Source organism: Carica papaya, chromosome 5 (assembly GCF_054855325.1).
Source record: "Carica papaya isolate Zhongbai chromosome 5, ASM5485532v1, whole genome shotgun sequence".
Classification (NCBI taxonomy): Eukaryota; Viridiplantae; Streptophyta; class Magnoliopsida; order Brassicales; family Caricaceae; genus Carica; species Carica papaya.
Genome location: NC_142313.1, coordinates 40718721 through 40741304, shown reverse-complemented (window position 1 = coordinate 40741304; position 22584 = coordinate 40718721). Strand labels below are relative to the sequence as shown.

The 22584-nt window shown below is 36.0% G+C and overlaps 1 long non-coding RNA gene across 1 annotated transcript; it reads right to left on the bottom strand.

Annotated features, from left to right (window-relative positions):
• Positions 1–14017: 14017 nt before the first annotated feature.
• Positions 14018–15087, bottom strand: LOC148266098 (uncharacterized). The gene is made up of 2 exons (XR_015819127.1): positions 14517–15087; positions 14018–14358 (listed from the first exon to the last, which is right to left on the bottom strand). It is a non-coding gene; the product is annotated as an uncharacterized LOC148266098 (long non-coding RNA).
• Positions 15088–22584: the final 7497 nt, after the last annotated feature.

Genomic DNA, 22584 nt, shown 5'->3' with positions numbered 1-22584 from the left:
AGGATTTAAGTTTTAGTAATATTTAATAAATATTTTTATTAATTTTTCTCAATTGAATGAAATTAAAAACATAGACTAAAAAATGAATTTCACATAAAAATTTTAAAAAAAAATAAAAGGAAAGATGAAGATGCATGTCATTAATTGTTTTAAAGTTTAAAAAAGATAACTTTTAGTTTTAGTATTTACCTCTAAAAAATGATTGAATACTTTTTTATATTTTTACCAAGTTATTTTCATATTTTAATTTTAAATGCTTTAAATTTCTTAAATACTTTATGCTTCTTTTTATAAAACAGATAAATCCAGATTTAGAAAAAGTACGATGGTAACATGGAGAATGCATGACGGATTTTAAAGAACTCAAATCCGACCTGCCTTTATTAGGAGCAAACTCGAACATGTTTGAACTAGATACATATTTAAATTTTATATTATGTTTTTACTTTAACAGCTGATTAACTAACTTTAACTTGACCATATCTTTTTATCATATTAATATAAATCTAATTATATTTATATTAGTTAAAAATTAAGAATATATTTATTAATATACATAATATATGCTAATTATTTTTCTCAATATAAATATAACTATCTTTATTAATATATTATATTTATCAACATAAATATATTTATTATAATAATAACTAATATATATATATATATATATATATATATATATACATAATAGGTTGGATTCTATCCGATTTTGGAATGTTAAATCTAAACTTGTCTCGACTTGTCTTATTTTCTCTCAACTTGAACATGCTTTGATCCCAGCTCATATTATAATAAACACAATTATATCGAATCAAGTTCGCATGGATCAAGTTAATCAAATTCAGGTGTAAAATATCATTCATAGAAAAAATTATTGTTAAATATTACGAATTGTCAAAGCTATCTTTTAACTTGGATAGGAAGGGGAAGATATTGGTCGAAATGCATTAATTTCAAAGCTTTTATCGCTCTTTCTCTTTCCTTGCATTTTTTCTTCCCTTTTTTTTTTTAGCACTATCTTGGGCTTGGAAGGTTAAGAGATCATCAATACATCAAACTTTTTGTCTTTTTATTCTTTTTTTGGACATTATCTTAGGTTTGAAAGATTAAAAAATCATTAATATATCGAAATTTCTAGTCTTCATTATACTTTGTTCTTAAACTATTCATTATATTAGTCAAACATTTCTTATACTATTAAGATAAAAGTTAATAATAAGTTGATAAATAAATAGAAGAGAGATTGAAGGATTGCATCTTTGATCAAATTGCAATCTAATTTAATCTTAAAGTTTTCTAACATGTAAACTGAATTTTATTAAGTATGTGGGCCTTTGTTGGTGATCCTTCCTGAGTTAAGAAAATCAACTAGCTTAATTTTGAGTTGATCAAGCTGGACACTTCACAATTTTGTATATTGACTGATTAATTGTTATCAAGAGGTTACATAATTTATAGAGCATTGGCTGCTCTTTACAAGGAGTTGACAAGCACAAGCGAAGAAACAAACAAGTAAACATTCTACAGATGATCAAAACTGAAAATGCTAAGGATAAAGAAGGACATCAGGGTCTCTGGTAGGAAGGGACGATCATAGTTCCAATTGTCGACCATGGATTCTTTATTTGGTAGCAATGTGCTAAGTTGGATTGCTGATTGAGATTATTTGCTGATCTGGACAAGTTTCACACTTGGCTACTTGAGATCGCTGATGATGGTGATCTCTGAACAGTTCAATGTTCTTCACATTCTCCCTCAAAATTGTCAAGGGAAGCGGTCACCGAGTGAGACCAAGTATCTCTCTAAAATATTTAACTTGTGTTTGTGGTAGTGCTTCAGTGAAGCAGTATGCAGTCTGATCGCACGAAGACACATATCTGATGTCGAGAACTCCTCTTACCACTTTGTCACGAATGAAGTGGACATCCATTTCGATATGCTTGGTTCGTGAATGAAAAACTCAATTGCTTATAAGGGCTGTAGCGCTCATGTTGTCACACTAAGCTGTGGAAGCTTGTGGAATGAGGATATTTATTTCTTTGAGCAAGGACTCTAACCGGGCAATTTCACAAGATGGGTGAGTCAGAGCTCTATATTCGGATTCTGCACTTGATCTTGAGACAATGTTATGTTTTTTTGAGCTGCAAGACACTAAATTTTCTCCGAGATAAACACAGTAGCCAAAGGTTGAGCGACGATCACCTTTTAAGCAAACCCAGTCTGCATCAGAGTATCCGATGATGCTTAATCTATCACTTGGTTTAATGTGAAGTTCGATTTTAGCTGTTCCTTTCAAGTACCTGAGCACTTTCTTCATAGCTTTCATGTGAAGATTGGTCGATTTTTGCATAAATTGACTGAGCTTATTGATGATGAATGATATATCCGGTCTTGTGTGAGTTAAGTACTGAAGGAAATCGATTATTTTCCTATAAGGGGTCAGATCAGACAGTTCATCTCCTTCTTCTGCAAATAAATTACTTCCAACGACTGTTGGGGTTGAACACGGTTTTGAAGAGTGCATATTGTTTCGTCTGAGGAGTTCTTCAGTGTACTTTATTTGAGTGAGAAAAAGTTCAGTTTCATCACGCGTTGCTTCAATACCGAGGAAGAGATGAATTTCACTGAGGTCCTTTAGTGTGAATAAGGTGTGAAGTTGACAAATAAATCTCTACATTTTTATGGGCTCATTTTCTATCATAATTATATCGTCAACATAGATTAATATGAAGATTTTAGTGGCTTCAGTAACAAAAAAAAAGAAAGATGTATCTGTTTGAGAATTTTTGAAGCCCCATTTGAGTAAAGTGGATTTGAGTTTGTCAAACTAAGCTCTTGGAACTTGCCTGAGTCCATTGAGTGCTTTGTTGAGTTGTTAGACATGATTAGGATATGTAGAGTCTTCAAATCCTTCTAGTTGCTTTATAAATACCGTTTCTTTCAGTTCCTCATTTAGGAAGGCATTGTTCACATTTAATGGTTTGATGTGCCATCTATTTGAGACTGCCAAGCTTAGTATAACTCGGAGAGTTGACGCCTTAATCACTGGGTTGAAAGTCTGGTGAAAATCAATTATGGGTGTTTAATGAAACCCTTTGGCAACTAACCTAACTTTGCACCGTTAAAAGCTGTCATCTGCATTTGTTTTGATTTTGTAGACCCATTTGTTGCCAACAAGATTCATTTCAGGATGATAAAGAACCAATTTCCTGGTTTGATTGTTGCTGAGGGTAATCATTTCTTCTTTAATTGCTGATTTTCAATGATAATTATTGATTGCTTCTGTGACTGAAGTGGGTATGTTGAGGTTACTTTCTTTTATTGCTCTAAATAACTAAAAGTCATGTGACAAGTTTTTTGGTCTCAAAATTCTGGCTTGAGCTTTGGTCATCATCTGGTGCCTAGGAGCTTCAGTTAAAGTGTTATCTGTTAGTAGTTCTTCTTTTTTTATTTATTCGTGTGGCACCATGCTTTGATCAAGTGGAGATTCTGGTTCATGTTGAGAGATGTTGTCATCCATGTTGTTTGCAAGGGAATTGTTCAAATAGTAATGAGGTGAGGTCTCGGCCATAGGAGAAGATGCTAGTGCTACTGCTACTGCTTCAGAGGTGTCTCTGTTGTTTAAGCTCCCATAAGAAGGTGAGATTGATGGGAGGTAAGAGGACATATTAAACCATAATGGTAATATGATTCTAGAGGATACTTCAGGGTGATGTGTGTTTGTGAAGCTATGGTGAAAAGGAAATTTTAATTCATTGAAGACAACATTTCTTGACATATAGATTTTACTGGTGGAACTAAGGCATTTGTATCCTTTGTGCAGTGAGCTATAGCCAAGAAAGACATACTTTGTTGAGTGGAAAGAGAACTTGTGATTTTGATATGGTCTCAAGCAAGGAAAGCAGGCACAACTGAAGGTTTTTAACTATTTGCAGTTTGAGTTTTTGTGATACAATTTTTCTAGGAGTGAGATATGATTCAAGGTGGGTATAGGCATTCTGTTTATGAGGTACACAACTGTTTCAAAGGCTTCAAGCCAATATTTTAGGGGTACTCCCAATTTAACAAGGAGTGTGAGGCTTATTTTACTCATGTGTCAGTGTTTCCTTTCATCTCGTCCATTTTGAGCTGAAGAGAAAGGGCAGGAGTATCTGAATTTTATTCTATTATTTTGAAGGGTTTGAGTTAAGGCAGTGAACTCTCCTCCCATATCTGATTGGAGACATTTTATTTTTCTTCCAAATTGGATTTCTGTTTGTTGTTTGAAGAGGGTAAAAGCTTGATGAACATCCAAATTTTGTTTGAGTGGATAGAGCCAGGTAAAGTGGCTATAGTCATCTATAAAGGTCACATAATACCTATGGTCCGAAGGTGCAGTGAGAGGGGAACGTCCCCAGACATCGATATGGACTATTTCGAAAGGAGCTTTGGCATATGACAAAGATAGAGAGTAAGGAAGAGAGTGAGACTTGCTCAGCTGACATGCATCACAAAAAAAGTTTTCATTCAATTTAAAGGATTCATTACATGATTTCAAGATAGTAGCTAGACTTTTTAATGATGGGTGTACTAGTGTCCTGTGCCATATTTGTAGTTTTTTTTTACTCAGGGCTTCGAACACTGTCATTTTTTTTTACAGGTGATCAAGGCTTGAGAAGGAAGATGATGAGAAACAGTCAGTTTCGAGGAGCCTAAGCAATATATACCATCTTTAAGCTTCCCTAGCAGAAGCACTTTCCCAGTGGCTTTGTCTTTTATAAAACAACAAGATGAGCTAAAGATTACTTCAATATTGTTAGAATAGGTGAGTTGAGATACATTCAGAAAGTTTTTGTTGATTTGAGTACATGCAACCCTTTGTTTAGTGTTAATTTTTTATTTTTAGATGTGTTGATGTTTGCCTTATCGATGTATTTGATAGGCAATTTCTCACCATTTCCAATCATCAGACTTTCATTTCCTCCATATGATTATTTAGATTATAGAATGTTTGGGTCACCTGTAACATGATTGTTAGCACTACTGTCAGCATACCACACTGGGTCTTCAAGGTAGGCTTCGGTTGAGATAAAAAAGGCTGAGCTTTGATGAATTATGGCTCCCATGTAGCTATTATCGTAATGGTAGTAACAACGAGCAGTAGTATGCCTAATTTTACCGCATACTTGACAAATTGGTCTAGAGTTTCTGCCATTTCTTCCTCCACTTCTCGAGTTATAGCGGCCTCGTCTATTGAGGTTGTTGTTTCGTCCTCCTTCTTTGTTGGTTGGTTAGAAAGAAGGTTTTGATAATTTTTGTTGCTTCTGGTATTAGAGAAGTTTATTGAAGGTCGACCGAGGCTAAGAATAGCCGTTGTAGAGTTGAGTTGTTTGAGTCTCATTTCATAGTTCAACAGCCTAGACTGGAGCTCTACCCAACTGATGCTTTCTTTCTCTATCATTTGACATATCAATGGGTTGTATTCGGGAGCATCCAAGCCAGTAAATACTTGAGAAATGAGATCTTTCATTATTAAGGGATGACCTGCTAGAGCAAGGTTGTCCGAAATATTCTTGTGGCCTTTAGGTCTTCTTCAATCTTCAAATTTTCTTTTTGCATTTTAACGAATTCTCTTTTGTAGTAGATCATATTTGCTCTTGTTTTGATTGCAAATAGGTCTCGGATGGCATCCCAAAGGAGCTTTGATATTGAATACCCCATTAGTTCTGAGGCTATATTTGTTTCGAGTGAGCTGTAGAGCCATCCAAACAACATTTGACCTTGGGCGAACTAATCTTCAAAGTCAGGATTCACAATTATTTCTACTTCAGTGCTCCCACCTACCATATTTTCTATGCATTCAGGCGGGTTTGGTTTGGCTCTTGTGATGAAGCCGTCAAGCTTATTCCCTCGAATGATTGGGAGAACTATGTTTTTCTAAAGAAGAAAGTTGTCATGATTGAGCTTAAGTGTACACACAGAGCTCATTGCACTGCTGGGCAATTTTTGAATTCTTTGAGGTGTTGGTTTGAAGGTAGAGGAGTTGTTGTTTTCTTTTGCCATTTCTCTTGGCTCTGATTCCAAGTTAAAAAAATCAACTAGCTTAATTTTTGAGTTGATTAAGCTAGACACTTCACAACTTTGTATATTAATTGATTAATTGTTATCAAGAGGTTATAGAATTTATAGAGCATTGGCTGCTCTTTATAAGGAGTTGACAAGCACAAGGGAAGAAATAAACAAGCAAACATTCTGTAGAGGATCAAAACTGAAAATGCAAAGGATAAAGAAGGACATCAGGGTCTTTGGCAGGAAGGGACAATCATGGTTCCAGTTGTCAGCCATGCATCCTTTGTCTAGAAGCAATGTGTTGAGTTGGATTGCTGACTGGGATTATTTGCTGATCTGGACAAGTTTGCACACTTGGCTACTTAAGATCGTTGATGATAGTGATCTCTGAACAGTTCAATGTTCTTTGCATCCTGTACTTCAACACGTGGAACGATGTGAGATTGTATTTTACCATATAAGCTTACATATAATAAACTCCTTTAAGGATTCGTAAGATATTTGCAAAATGAAACATTTTCTTATGAGACTATTATATTTATAAGTGAAAAAAATTCTACAACAATTATAATTTTTTAATTAGTAAGACCGACAAAAATTTTTTATTCATAAAAAATTGTCTATACAATACTTGCGAATCTTGCATCTTTAAGCATTCTAAAAATAACAGCTTGAATTTAACTTTCATAAAATATAGAAACTGAGCATTAACACATTTTATTCTTGTGTAAGTATATAGTAGTTCCCATCAAACTCAACAAGAATTATATGAAATTTGACTGAGCATTGACAGAACACAAAGTAAATTTAAAAAAAAAAAAACTATAAACAGAAAAAATTTCCCAATTTCATAAACAAATTTCTCATACTTAAATTAATTAAACTACTAAAAAAAGAGAGGAGTAACTAATTAATTAAAAAAGAAAGTAATAAAGAAAACTGAACAATGGTTAAGGAATTGTAAAACCATGCTTAGCATTATCCCTGTTGAGGAGACAAAACCTGGAGGGTGTAGGCTTGAAATCCCTCTTTCGATGGAGGTTCTGGCTCGACGGCTTGATGATCTGCATCACAAATGCCTTCATGGTGTTTAACTCGGCGTTTGATGTTTCTGAAGTCGGCCGCGACTCCGTTAATCTGCGATCAACTGGGTTAACGTCGGCTGTTGATTTCGCCGGAGATTTACGTGAGCTTCTGTGCAGGCTGCACCGGAAGGAGCCCTGGTGGGTGGTCGGAGAACAGAGACATGGACGTGATTTTGAAGAAGAAGGAGAAGGAGAAGAGATCTTCGTGGCCATGAAGGATTCAAGTTAATACTTCTGTGGGTTCTCTGGTTTACTTATCTTTTTTCTTTTGTTTTTGTCTTTTAATTAATTTTCTATTTGAAATTATTAAACAAGGGATAAAAGTTGGCGGGTTTTGCTGTTGAAAAAACTATATATATAATTATATCTCGTACAAAAGTTCATATGTTGTGCTGAAGTTTAATATTTAATAAAATAAAATCTGAAGATATCTAAGATTGAAATTCTATAAATCTAACTCTTGATTTAATTATTATTAAAAATTAAATTAATGAACAAAAAATATATTATTTATATCTAACGATATATTTAATATCATAAATAATCAATTATATATATATACATATAGAGAGAGAGAGAGTATCAAGAAGAGATTAGAAGATAAGATTTTAATTTTTCAAAAAAATTAAATACTTCAAAAGTTTATACTTATCATCAACTTTTAACTAAATTTATAGTAATAGTGAAGCGACCCGAAACTAAAAGAGAAATAAATTTATAAATTTAATGTAGAAGCGTATAATAACGTTAGAGTTTACATTCTTTACACATAAATTTGAATTACCAATAGGGATACGAAATGTTCATTTCATTTCATAGTGATTCATAAAAAAACGAAATAAATATATGAAAATAATAAATAAATATTGTAGGGAAATTAACATCTACTAACTTTTGATGGGATCTAGGGGACACCTACTCATAGCTGTCCTGCTAATCAGGATTTGAGTTTTGATCTTCTTGATCTAAAATGGTTAATAGGAGTGAGCTACACTACCCCAATAAGAATATCACATAGTACTGATATGTAAACTAAAGGTTGGTAAAAAAATATAAAACGACTAGTAGATTTCTTAATTTAAATAAGTTCATTTATCACAAGGAAAATAATTTATTTTATACTTACTATTATGAGATTTCCAAAATCAACCTATAAAAATAATAAGTCAAATAACATTATGATTTCTTATACAAGTAAACAAGAATAACAACTTTTTTTTTATTTGCTTACTGGTACTTCTAGGGGTCCATAGGGATGTCCTTCTATGTGTGAACTCAATATCTAAACTTGTCAATTATCCGGTCGTCCCCATATCCCGTCCGATATGAGTGCCAAAATATCACCCCTCGATACTTCGTCTGGTATGAAGGTGAATCCAGCTATCTCCATACCCTATCCGGTATGCGTCAAATATATCATCTATTGATACCTCATCCGGTATGAAGTGACGTTCATGGTAGGGTTCTCTATGTACTCGATTCGTCCACCATCTCTCATGCCATCTAGTAAGAGAATCATTTATCAATTTACATCATCAAGCAATTTCTCATTTGTATATTAATTTTACGTTTCACAAACAATCGTAAATTATGCAACAAGCGATATATGTATCAAGAAAACACAATTGAATCATTTAACTATTTTAATATATTATCATATATTTAAAACTGTACGAGCAAGTAATCAGTTAAATAGGACAAATAAATAACTAACCGGTTCCGGCTCCATTAGTGACTTGTAATTATTCTTAAAATTTTTTAAATTTTACAGAGTACCATATTATTGATTTTTAAGCTTCAATTCCATAATAAAGAATAGAGTGATAGATTCTTATCCGAATCGGTGTCTTAAACCTCGTACTTTCTACCGCGTCTCTTAGCAGTCTTTAGATTTTACAAATTTTTCTGCGGAGATTAAACACGCTCCACGTACCTAAAAAATACTCTAAAAATCTAAAATCGGTATTAAAAATCCATTTCAGCCAATTTTGTGATTCTAGTACGACAGTGGTTTGCTTCAGCCTGGCCATTTTCAGCCAGTTTTGGCCAACTATACACATATCCCTGCAAAAAAAACACGTTAGGGAGCCTCGGTTGGCCAAAAAAATTAGGAAACTGAAACCTACCGGTGGTGGAGTTTTCGGGTGCGGCGACTCCACAGGCTCTCCTTCGTAGTTGGGATTCCTCCTTCAGTCAACATGCAGAAAACAGAACGGTGAACACAATGGTAGAAAAATCACACGAAACAAAAACCGGGAATCGCCTCATCAGAGGAGGTTGCGGGTTTTGGGTCGCGACAGCTCCGCTGGGCTTTGCCCACGATTTTCAGCTCACTTGCCGTTTGTTTTGCTTTGATATGACCACAGAGGTGCTTGGAATTGAATTCCGAGTGGGTAGTAGAATTTTTACCTTTCTTGACGGTCGGAGGTGGCTCCGGTGCAGCGGTGGTCGGCTTCCTTCTCTGACATCTGGTTTTTCTTCTCCAATGGAAGGACTAGCGGCTAGGGTTTGGGTTCTGTGTGATGCAAAATATTTATATCCATCCCGCATTAATCTGATCTGTCTATCACGATCGATCTCATCCGTCCAATTGTGCCTAAGAAAAAATGAATTTGTACCGTTTATCGCATTTGATCTCGATCGTTTGATCGCGTATAAAGAAGAAACGAATTTGGACCATTTATCGCGTTTGATCTCAAACTGTTCGATCGCGCATAAAGAAAAAACGAATCTGGACCGTTCATCACGTTTGATCTTGATCGTTTGATCGCGTCTAAGGAGAAAAAATATCCGGATCGTCCACGCGTGCAAGATCAATCATGAACCGTCCGATTGCGGGGCACGCGGATCGCCACAGTGGCCTTCCGCGTGGCGCCAACGTAAGCGTGCCTGGCCACGCAGCGTGCTCCGGTTCGTCGAGACTGCTGACTTGGCGGTCTTACGTTGTAACGCCCGGAAATTTGAAAAAAAAATTTATTATTTTATTATTAATTATTTTAATTAGGTTTAAAAAAAAAACGCCACGTCAGTAGACCCAGTCAGCAGTCCTGGCCAACCAGGACCTGCCATGTGGCCAAACCACGCCGACCGGGGAAGGGCCACGTTGGCGATCCGCGTACGCGCGATCGGACGGCCCAGATCAAGCGTGTGTACGGACGACCCAGATGCAATCGCACGGACGGCCCAGATTCAATCAAAAACGGACGGCCCAGATTAAATCAAAATGGACGGTTGAGATCAAAAGGCAAAAGGGTATAAATAGAACCCCCACACCTGACCACAAAAACCCTAGCCGCCTGCCCTCGCCGGAGAAGACGAACCAGACGCCGGAGACGCCGGCCGCCACCACCCGCCGCCGCACCGGGGAGATTTTCGACCGCCAATCGAGGTAAATTTCATACCCCCGACTTGTTTTTCCACGCTGATTTCCCCTGTGGCCAAATCGGAGCCAAAATCCCGGCCAAACGGCCGGAAAACACGGCCGAAATCCAGCGGCGCCGCCGCGCCCCTCCTCGATTTTTGCCTCTGATGAGGCCCTTCCCGGCCTCCGTTTGATGCAATTTTTATATCACCGTGATCACCATTCTTTCCTCTACAGGTTGATCGGAGCCGAATCACCAAAACACGAACCTCACCGGAGAGCCGCCGCACCCGAGAGCACCGCCGCTGGTAAGCTTCGATTTTTCGTAATTTTTTGGCCCCCCGAGGGCCCGAGGGTTGTTTTATCGTAGGGACCGATGCAAGTGTGGCCGAATTCGGCCAGAAACGGCCGAAAAAGGCCAAAGCGAGGCGAATCGCCGCCGCTTGACCGGAGCACGGCGAAGCCGCCGTGCCGGAATTGCGATATTGGCCAAAAAGGGACCCTGGGCCTAATTTGAAATTTTTTGGAACACGTGCAGGTACCAGTAGTGCGTTTCAGTTCCCCGGAAAAAATTCAGAAAAAATTAGGGACAGCCTGTAGGCGCACTGTGAAGCCGTGTTCGGACCCCGAAACGAGTAAGGACCCCTCACCCTATTTCCTATCACGGTATTAAAGTTCAATAATGATAAAACGGTATTTCTTGAATCAACGAATGTGTGAAATTACTTAAGGTCGCTAATGGAGCCCGAGTCTAGTGTGTTTGTCGGTTAACTGTTATTTGGCCTATTTTACAGTTTCAAATGCAGTATGAGGTTTTATATTTTCATTTTATAATTTCGTGTGCATATTTTACTGTTTTATTGATTATGGATTGAATGACTGAGATACTGATGCTGTATGTTGCCTGTTTGACATAAATTACTGTTTTGCTTGTTTGTATGTGAATTGATGATGTTGACTGAGGAAAATGAGAATGAAAGATTATGTAAATTGGTAATTGTATAATGTGGTCAGCCTGACTAGATATCCTGGGAGATAGTGGACGGACCGGGTCCATAGGGAACCTTACCGGGATTGTGGTCTCTCATACCGGACGGGGTATAAAGACCTTATGTGTTTTGGCGCCCATACCGGACGGGGTATGGGGACGACCCGTTTCACCCTCATACCGGACGGGGTAATGGGGTTTATAGTTTTGGCGCCCATACCGGACGGGGTATGGGGACGGCCCTGGAATCTGATTTCAAGTGTTAAGGGTTAACGGGTAACGGGACCCCTATGGATCCCCATGGATACTAGTGGGCTGGTAAATGAGGAAAATATGTTGTGTAATGATTGAATTACAAAAGGCGTAATAAGTATTATGTTATACAGTTTATATATGATTTCATGATGATGATAATGTTATTGCTTTCGTATACTGTTTTATGAATTTCACCGAGGTAAGTGGATGGTAAAGGATTTATTATTGATAAAAGAATTTGTTGTAAATTATGCTCCATTGGTCTTTTTGTGTTTTCTACCCACCTTTACCTCCGTGACGGTGAGATATCGTGATGTCCTTACTGGGGTAGTGTAGCTCATTCCTTATTTAATCATTTCATATCAGGAAGACATTGTTCCCGAGCCCGTTCCGCAGGAGGACGACGAAGGGGACGCCTAAAGACTCCATAGTCATATTCGTAGCTTTTACTTCCAAGTTTCTTCTTTAGGTAGTTTGATCTTTTATATTTTGTGAGCACGTTTTTGGTTTTAGTGTAAGGGATGTTAATCGAATTTTTTGACTTCGTTTCCGCATTTGATATTTTTAATACACATTTTATTTTGAATTTCCGGGGCCGTTACATACGTGGCCGAACATTTTCTAATTGTACTTTGACCCCATGCTTTCAATTTTTCTTTTAAAAACACATCCGAACTCAAATTTTCTTCTATTTTTGTCAAAATTATTTTTAATTTCGTCCTTAATTCATTTTTTTTTTTAAAAATTCAATCAAATGAAAATAAAATAAAAATTTTTAATTATTATATATACATATATATTCATAATCCGTAAAAATTATCTGAAATCAATTTTTGGACCCGGTTGTTACAAATAGCAATAACCTGTTTCCTTTAGAAAATTAAGTATTACAGATTTAAATATTAATGCAGGTTGACTAAGTGGAAAAATATATGTAAGATAAAGTAGGAAAAGATGAAAGATTTTTAGATACGGTAAGATGCTACATATATATATGTCTGCGTGTGTAATTGGATGAATGGTTGACTTTTATTTAAACTAATATGTATTCTACCATTAATTACCTTGGGCTTTACTTTGAGTATGCATCTGATCGAATCTTTCTTTTTGTTATTTTTGACTTGTCTCTCCTCCTTTCTAGGTTTAATAGTTTGATGGTGGCAAAAACCAGGTGCTGATATATATATATATATATATATATGTATATATAAGCCTTTTTATTTTGCATGCGGGTACTGAATTCATGTTCCCGGGGGCGGTTTGTGAGACGAGCACATTGCTTTGCAAGTTTAGGTTTTCTCAAACTCATACAGATCTTCCTGTGTGCTGCCATTCAATGTACATTATTTTTAAGGATAATCCATAAAGATCATCACCTTATGGTAGGTGAGAGAAAATGCATATACATGTACTTATTTAATCTTAAAATCGATGTAGAGAGAGAGAGAGCCGCAGAGAGAGAGAGAGAGAAATTCGGGTAAACCCGAATTTCGTCCTCGATGCACTTACACTATCTTCAACTACTTATGTTATTTCGATTACTTTGCTTATTTTTTTACATAGCAATTTCTGTTTTTTTTTTTTTAATTTGTAGTTTCCTATTCGACTTTTTTTTCGTAATTAATACATAACAATTTATAATTTTATTTATATTATAAATTTATAGATTAGACGAAAAGTGAATTATTAAATTAATCTCGAAAACTTGGCACTTCTTATAATTTAAAAGCCATTGTTTGTTTCAATTTGATCTATTTTATTTACTTCAAATACTCAGTTTTTCTTTTTTTCATTTACTAATAATTTTTTTAATAATTAAATTATATTTTAAAACAAATAAAAAACCTCACGAAAAAATATTAAAATTGCAATAAGTATCTAATACCGTAATTTACTCTTCTTTTCATATTATCTAAAAAAATTATTTTTATATAGTATATTTTTAATTCAAAATTTATACATCATTAAAAATTTTAAATTTAAATAGATAAGAATAATTTGAAATCTATCTTTATATAATATATATATTTAATCAAAAATACTATTAGTTTTCTACAGTATAGATTAAATAATTTATAGAAAATAACATAAATTACATTCGTAGACCATGTGTATGTGTGTATATATAACAGAAATTATCACATGATCGTATGTCGTATATCAAAAATTTTAATTTCTTGATGGCATTACATGGGATACGTATGTGTGTATATGTAATTAGCATATATGCATAAATTAGCAGTTTAATTATTTGTTTTAAATTTTGAAGCAGCTAAATTCATTAATGTTTTAGCTTTTTATTAGCAAATTTCTGGTACAATTTCTTCTTCATTTTTTTTTGTTTTGTTTTTTAAAAATTTGTGATAATCTTTTAGTTTCTGGTCCATTTTCTTCATATGGTTCACTTTTTTTGCACATTTTCCGAGTTGCAGATTTCCAGTTTTGCGAAAGAATCATCACTTCACACGTCTCTTAGTCCTGAAACACAACCCAACTACTACCTTCACTCTCTTCTCCCTCGTTTCCTTTCTCATTTTTCTGTGCTTCTTCGTACCTCTCCGTGCTGGCGTAGATTTCTTTGGTGCGAGAAATTCTACCATCTGATTCTTTGCTGAGATCTTTATTTTGATTGTTACATCAGACAAAAAAAAAAAACAAAGAACTGCTACGTTTGTGTATGCGTAATCGTGTTAGAAGGCTTTCTTGACGAGAAACATAGATCAAAGACAAGCAAGGCAAAGAAAGATTGAAGCAAGATTCCACAAAGATTTCTTACCCTTTTTCCTACTCAACCGCAAATGTCTCTGTTCTTTGTTCTTCTGCTTTGACAGCAACCAAACACCAGTTTTACACATTCTAGGTCTTATCACGTCATTCTTTTCTGGAGAAGCATGAGAGCGATTATGTGAATCTATATTTTGCATGAGTGGCTATGGGGATAAGGGGGAAGAGAAAGGGAGTCCTGCAAAAGAAGAGACCAAACGATGGAACTTTAGCGAGACTCCCCCTTCTCTGCCCACTTATCTCCTAGCCGCTCATGGGAGGAGATCAAAAGGGAAAAAAAAAAAAAAATACAGGGATAAGTTTCAAGTTAATGGGTTTATAGGTATATATAGAGAGAGGGTAGATGGTAATAAATATTTTGCACGAGTGGCTACGGAGATAGGGGAGGAGGAAGAGGGAGTCCTACAAAAGAAGAGACCAAACTCTAGCAAGACCACCTCTTCCACCCCCGCTATCCCCTAGCCTCTCATGGGAGGAGATCAGAAGAAAAATTTACAGGGACGAGTTTTGAAGTTTATGGGATTTCTAGGTATATATAGAGAGAGGGCAGATGGTAATTAGGAAACCCCCCTTAAAATACAAAAATTAATTATGGGTCCATTTAACAAGTAGAAGATACATCTTTCTCAAATATCCGAAAAAAAGGGGGTAAACTAAACGGCACCGTTTTATGAAAAAGAACAAATTTTTTTATTACTTGAAAATATTTATTTTTATTTAAGATTAAAAATTTAGAAAAAAAATTATTGGATGTATCTCCTTTTTTCTTATTGTGTGCGTAATTCTCATATATTATTGAAGTAAAATAAAATATGTTTTTTTTTTTAAGTTCTCTATTTGATATTTATAATTTTTAAATTCTATTAAAAATAAAATATGAACCAAATAGAAAAGGTTATTATTATTTTTGTCCATAACTTTTATAATTATAAATTAAAATAATTTTATAAAATTAAAAATCAAATTTTAACGTAAAAAGTTTTAAATACCTAATTATAACAAATCAGATATAAATATAATTTGTTCATTAAAATGTATAGGTGTTCAATTTTTTTAGGTAAATTTTTCATTTAAAGCAAACAAACAATAATAATTTTTTTGGGTAGAGAATTAATAGAAGCATATATTAATTATTAAAATATATATAATCTATGTAACGGTCCCGGAAATTAAAAGGAAACGTATATATAAAAATTCTAAGTGCGGAAGCGAAATAAAATATTATGATTAACATCCCTTACACAATAACCAAAACGTATTAAACGTATGAAAGAATAAGCTAACTAAAGTAAATACTAGAAACGAATACTATAAAGAAAACTATAAAATCTTTAGGCATCTACTCGCCGTCTTCCTGCGAAACGGGATCGGGAACCAAGTCCTCCTGATCTGAAATGGTTAAGTAAAGAATGAGTTACACTAACCCAGTAAAGATGTCACACTATCTCACTGTCACATAAGTAAAGGTTGGTAGAAAACAAAAACGACCAATGGAGCATAATTTATAACAATTTCATTTATCAATAATAAAACCCTTTACTGTCCACTTACCTCGGTAAGATTCATGAAAACAGCTTATGAAAACAATAACATTATAATATCATGAAATCATACGCACCCTGTAACATAACACATGTCATACTTTTAATATTTCAATCATGAGGCAATAAATTTCCTCTTTTACTAGCCTACCAGTATCCATGGGGATCTATAGGGGTCCCCACTACACGTGAACCATTCACCTTAATAACTTAACTCCAGGGCCGTCCTCATACCCTGTCCGGTATGGGTGCCAAAACCATAAACCTCAATGCTCCGTCCGGTATGAGGGTGAAGCGGACTGTCCCCATACCCCGTCCGGTATGAGCGCCAAAATATTTAAAGTCTCTATACCCGGTCCGGTATGAAAGACAACGTTCCCGGTAGGGTTCCCTATGGACCCGGTCCGTCCACTATCTCCCAGAATATCTAGTGAGGTTGTCGACTTATCCACTTATCAATTCACATACATTTTCTATTCTTTTCTTAGTTTTCTGTTTCTCACATAATCATGAATATTTAAACTAGTAACGAGCATCCAACAATGCAGACATATCATTGGATTCACAAAATCATACAGTAGTGAAGTAAACAGTGATTCATGCATTCAAAACCATAAAATAAATAATTCAGATACCATAATGCCTTTAAAACTGTAAAATAACTAAAACAACAACTGACCGAAAATATATCAGATTTGGACCCCATTAGCAACCTTAATTAATTATACATATCTATTAATTCATAAAATACCATTTTATCATTTATTAAGCTTTAATTCTGTGATAGGAAATATAGTGAGAGATCCTTACTTGATTCGAATTCTAAAATCGATTTTTCACTGTACCTACGAGCGGTCCCTAAATTCCCTGAATTTTTTTTCGGGAACTGAAACATACTTCCGGTACCTGTACATGTACCCAAAAAACTCCAAATCAGACCTAGGGTCTCCTCGGCCAATTTCGGAATTCTGGCACGGCGGCTCTACTGTGCTCTGGAGACGGCACCGCCGCCTTCGGTGGCGATCCACCTCGGGTTGGCTGTTTCTGGCCAAATTTAGCCAAACTAGCACCAGTTCCTGCAAGGAAACACATGCAGGGCCCTCGATGGGCCAAAAAAGTACAAAAAACTGAGACTTACCGGCGGCGGAGCTCTCGGGTGCGGCGGCTCCTCCGGTGCGAGTCGCGATTTGGCGTTTTAATTCGGTCAACCTGTAGAGGAAAGGACGGTGGTCACCGTGGTGTAAAAATTACATTGAACGGCAATCGGGAATGGCCTCATCGGAGGCAAAAATTGAAAAAACTCATGACGGCGCCGCTGGACTTCGGCGGCATTTTTCGGCCAATTGACCGGTGGTTTAGCTCCAATTTGGCCACAGGTGGGTTCAGCATTGAAATCCGAGCCAATAAAAGAAATTTTATCTCGTTTGACAGTCGGAAAGTGCTCGGGTGCGGCAGCGGGTGGTGGCGATTGGTTCCCCCGGCGGCTGGGTTGTCTTCTCCGGCGAGGGCTCTGACGCCTAGGGTTTGGGGTTGGGGGTGGATGAGATTATTTATAACATTTTCTTTTTAATCTGAGCCGTCCATCATGATTTAATCTGGACCGTCCGATCGCGATTAAATTGAGAATGAATCTGGGCCGTTCATACGCGCTTTTTATATGGGTCGTCCGTGCGCGCGGGAACGGATCTCAGCTGTCCGATCGCGCGTACGCGGATCGCCCATGTGGCTCCGTTCCGCGTGGCCTCCCGCGTCAGCGTCTCTACCACACGGCGTGTCCTGGTTGGCCGGGGCTGCTGACGTGGCACAATTTTTTTAAATTACATTTTGACTTCCGATTTTCGATTTTCTTTTCAAAAACACCCACAGAATCCGAATTTTCACTCTTTTTTTCTAAAATTATTTTCAATTAAATCCCAAAAATAATTTTACCCATTTTTATCATTATTATTATTTTTATTTCCATTTAATTAAATTAAACTAAATTTAAAACCATATAATTATTACATAATAAATCAAATATAAAAATTAAAATAAAATAAAATAAAAATAATTCCAGTAATAATAATAATAATAGAATTAGGGTGTTACAATCTATATTATTATATCTTGTTAGTTTTAAGTAATATTATTATCACTTAGGTAATTAAATAATTGTGTAAAATAAAAAAATTCCTATGTTTTGTGATTTGAAGTTTTTCAAAATTTGTGATATTAGTTATTTTCAATAGTTTTATTAATTTAACAATATAATAAAATATTTTGATAATTTATAATCCAACATATTACGATTTAAATACAGTACAAGAGATATCATAAAATTTATTGTCAGTGACTACATAAATACAATAATGATACAACACGTAGAGACATATCTAATGTCTCTCTATCTAAGTATATTTTTTCCGAGGGAGTTTACTAGTAACACTAAAAAATTAATAGTTATACTAATTATTTTTTGTCATAACTACTAACTTATGATAATTATAGGTAAAAATTCATCAGGATATAACAAAAGATCGATATCAGCACAATTACTAAATCGTCAAAGAGCATCCATAAACAATATGTGAAAAAAAGATTGAGAACACATCATATTCAAAAAATTAAAAATATAATATTATAATAAAGATATCATTATCAAACTTTAGGTGATACTCGAACAAGCCAACAAAATATACTCAAAGCTAACATAATAACATATTAAAAAATATACAAGATTATTAATGCAATAAATACTTGAAAAATAGGCAAAATCTAACAAAAAACTTTATAAAAAATTAACCTAATGTTGATGCCAGCAAACAACAAAAAGGAAAAACTATCAATACCAAATAACAGAATAAAATTTTATATGAAAGAATCAATTTCATATTATTATATTTCAATCTTTGTCTGCAATCTACTACAATAGAAACAAGTACAAACGATTTTCTCCAAAATCTAGAAAGATGGTCTTGAGTTCTTGCATATTCGAAAGGTAAAATAAAGATCAATGGTAGTGTGAAAGTTTAGGGTTCGAGCCTTGAAATTTATTTAAATTATATCCAACAAATAAGCAAAATTTTGAAAAATATATGACCACAAATTTTACATTCATTTTTACATAAATAATAAAAGCTTAAAATAAAATTTACGTATTCAAATATGTATAATAAATTGCAACAAAAATTTAATTACTAACTCTGAGGACGAGCTAATTAAAGATAGTTCTAACTTCTATAAGAGTCATTATGACAAGAGGTTCCCGAATTATTTTGATATATATGGTTAGCAAGTTTAACGATCAATAAACAATCAGTGATTAAGGTCTCTATCTATTTATCAATAATATCTGCTTAAAAAAATATAATATAAAAAGTAGCATAAATAATAAGATAATCAACTAAAAAATATAGTAAAAGATAGTTTTTTTTTTACGTCTTGTTCATTTTCGTCAAACATATGAATATATTATCTACTTTATCAATTTTTTTTAATTGAATATTAAAAAATATCAGTCATTCCCTGGTTTTCTTTTGGAACAGAGAAGATTTAAATAAATATGTATGCTATTAATTTATTTTTTAAAAAATAGTAAATTTTGAGAGCTTTTATTTTTATTTATTTTTACAAAAGATACAATTTAATATTTTGAGAGTCTTTTTTTTTTCATATAAGTACCTACAATTTTATACTTTATCATTTTACACAATATAATTAATTTATTTTTAGAAAATATTTGCACATATTTGTTAGCAAATGAAATTCTAACAAATGATAATAAAGGTAAAAATTGTACAGTATATCTTCTTTCTTTGGGAAAAATTCAAGAAGATATACAAGATGTAACGGCCCCAGAAATTTTAAAATGAAATATGTGTATTAAAAATGTCAAATGCGGAAGCGAAGTCAAAATTTCGATTAACATCTCTTACACTAAAACCAAAAACGTGCTCAAAATATAAAAGATCAAACTAACTAAAAGAGAAATTCGAAAGTAAAAGCTATGAATATGACTATGGAGTCTTTAGGCGTCCCCTTCGTCGTCTTCCTGCGGAACGGGCTCGGGAACAATGTCTTCCTGATCTGAAATGATTAAATAAGGAATGAGCTACACTAGCCTAGTAAAGACATCACGATATCTCACCGTCACGGAGGTAAATGTGGGTAGAAAACACAAGAAGACCAATGGAGCATGATTTACAACAAATCCTTTTATTAATAATAAAACCTTTACCATCTACTTACCTCGGTGAAATTCATAAAATAATATACGAAAGCAATAACATTATCACCATCATGAAATCATATAAACTGTATAACATAATACTTATCACGCTTTTTGTAATTCAATCATTACACAACATATTTTTCCTCATTTACCAGCCTACTAGTATCCATGGGGATCCATAGGGGTCTCGCTACCCATGAACCTTTAACATTTACAACTCGATTCCAGGGCCGTTCCCATACCCCGTCCGATATGGGCGCCAAAACTATAAACCTCAATACCCCGTCCGGTATGAGAGTGAAACGAGCCGTCCCCATACCCCATCCGGCATGGGCGTCAAAATACATAAGGTCTCCATACCCCGTCCGGTATGAGAGACCACAATCCCGGTAGGGTTCCCTACGGACCCGGTCCGTCCACCATCTCTCAGGATATCTAGTCAGGCTGATCACATTATACAATTATCAATTTACATAACCTTTCATTCTCCTTTACCTCAGTCAGCATCATCAATTCACACACAAACAAGCAAAACAGTAATTTATGCCAAACAAGACAACATACAACATCGGTTACTCAGTCATTCAACCCATAATCAATAAAACAGTAAAATATGCACACGAAACTATGAAATGAAAACATCAAACCTCATACTACATTTAAAACTGTAAAATAGGCCAAATAACAGTCAACCGATAAACACACTAGACTCGGGCTCCATTAGCGACCTCAAGCAATTTCACATATTCGTTGATTCAAGAAATACCGTTTTATCATTATTGAACTTTAATACCGTGATAGGAAATAGGATGAGGGGTCCTTACTCGTTTCGGGGTCCGAACACGACTTCACAGTACGCCTACAGGCTGTCCCTAATTTTTTCTGAATTTCTCCTGGGGAACTGAAACGCACTACCGGTACCTGTACGTGTTCCAAAAAATTCCAAATTAGGCCCAGAGCCCCTTTTTGGCCAATATTGCAATTCCGGCATGGCGGCTCCGCCGTGCTCCGACGACGGCGCCGCCGCTTGTGGCGGCGATTAGCCTCGGGTTGGCCGTTTTCGGCCGTTTCTGGCCGAATTCGGCCACACTTGCATCGGTCCCTGTGATAAAACAACCCTAGGGCCCTCGGGGGGCCAAAAAATTACGAAAAACCGAAGCTTACCGGTGGCGGTGCTCTCGGGTGCGGCGGCTCTCCGGTGAGGTTCGTGTTTTGGTGATTCGGCTCCGATCAACCTGTAGAGAAAAAAATGGTGATCACGGTGATATAAAAATTGCATCAAACAGAGGCCGGGAAGGGCCTCATCGGAGGCAAAACTCGAGGAGGGACGCGGCGGAGCCGCTGGGTTTCGGCCGTGTTTTCCGACCGTTTGGCCGGGATTTTGGCTCCGATTTGGCCACAGGGGAAATCAGCGTGGAAAAACGAGTCGGGGGTATGAAATTTACCTCGATCGGCGGTCAGAAATCTCCCCGGTGCGGCGGCGGGTGGCGGCGGCCGGCTTCTCCGGCATCTGGTTCGTCTTCTCCGGCAAGGGCAGGCAGCTAGGGTTTTTGTGGCCAGGTGTGGGGGTTCTATTTATACCCTTTTGCCTTTTGATCTCAGCCGTCCATTTTGATTTAATTTGGGTCGTCCGTTTTTGATTGAATCTGGGCCGTCCGTACGATTGCATCTGGGCCGTTCGTGCGCACGCTTGATCTGGACCGTCCGATCGCGCGTACGCAGATCACCAACGTGGCCCGTCCCCGATCGACGTGGTCTTGCCACGTGGCAGGTCCTGGTTGGCCAGGACTGCTGACTAGGCCTGCTGACGTGGCGCTCTCTTTTTTTTTTAAATAAACTTAATAAAAATAATTAATGAGAAAATTACAAAAATACCCATGTTTGGGCGTTACAACTCTCCCCCCCTTAAAGAAATTTGGTTCCCCAAATTTGCCTCTTACTCTTGATCGAACAGATGGGGATACTGAGCTCTAAATTCTGATTCCAGTTCCCAAGTAGCCTCCCTGGGCGTGTGGTTCTGCCACACGACCTTTACAAATGATATTTCCCGGTTGCGGAGTATTCTGCTCTCTCGGTCCGTGATACCGACCGGTACTTCTTCATAAGACAAGTCCTCTTGGAGTGGAAGCGGTTCATGAGCCAAGACATGAGAAGGGTCCGGGTTGTACTTACGTAGCATGGATACGTGAAACACGTTATGAACCCGAGAGAGCTCAGGAGGCAGTGCAAGTCTGTAGGCAACGGTGCCAATCTTGTCTAAGATTTCAAAGGGTCCAATATATCTGGGGTTTAATTTTTTCCTCCTGCCA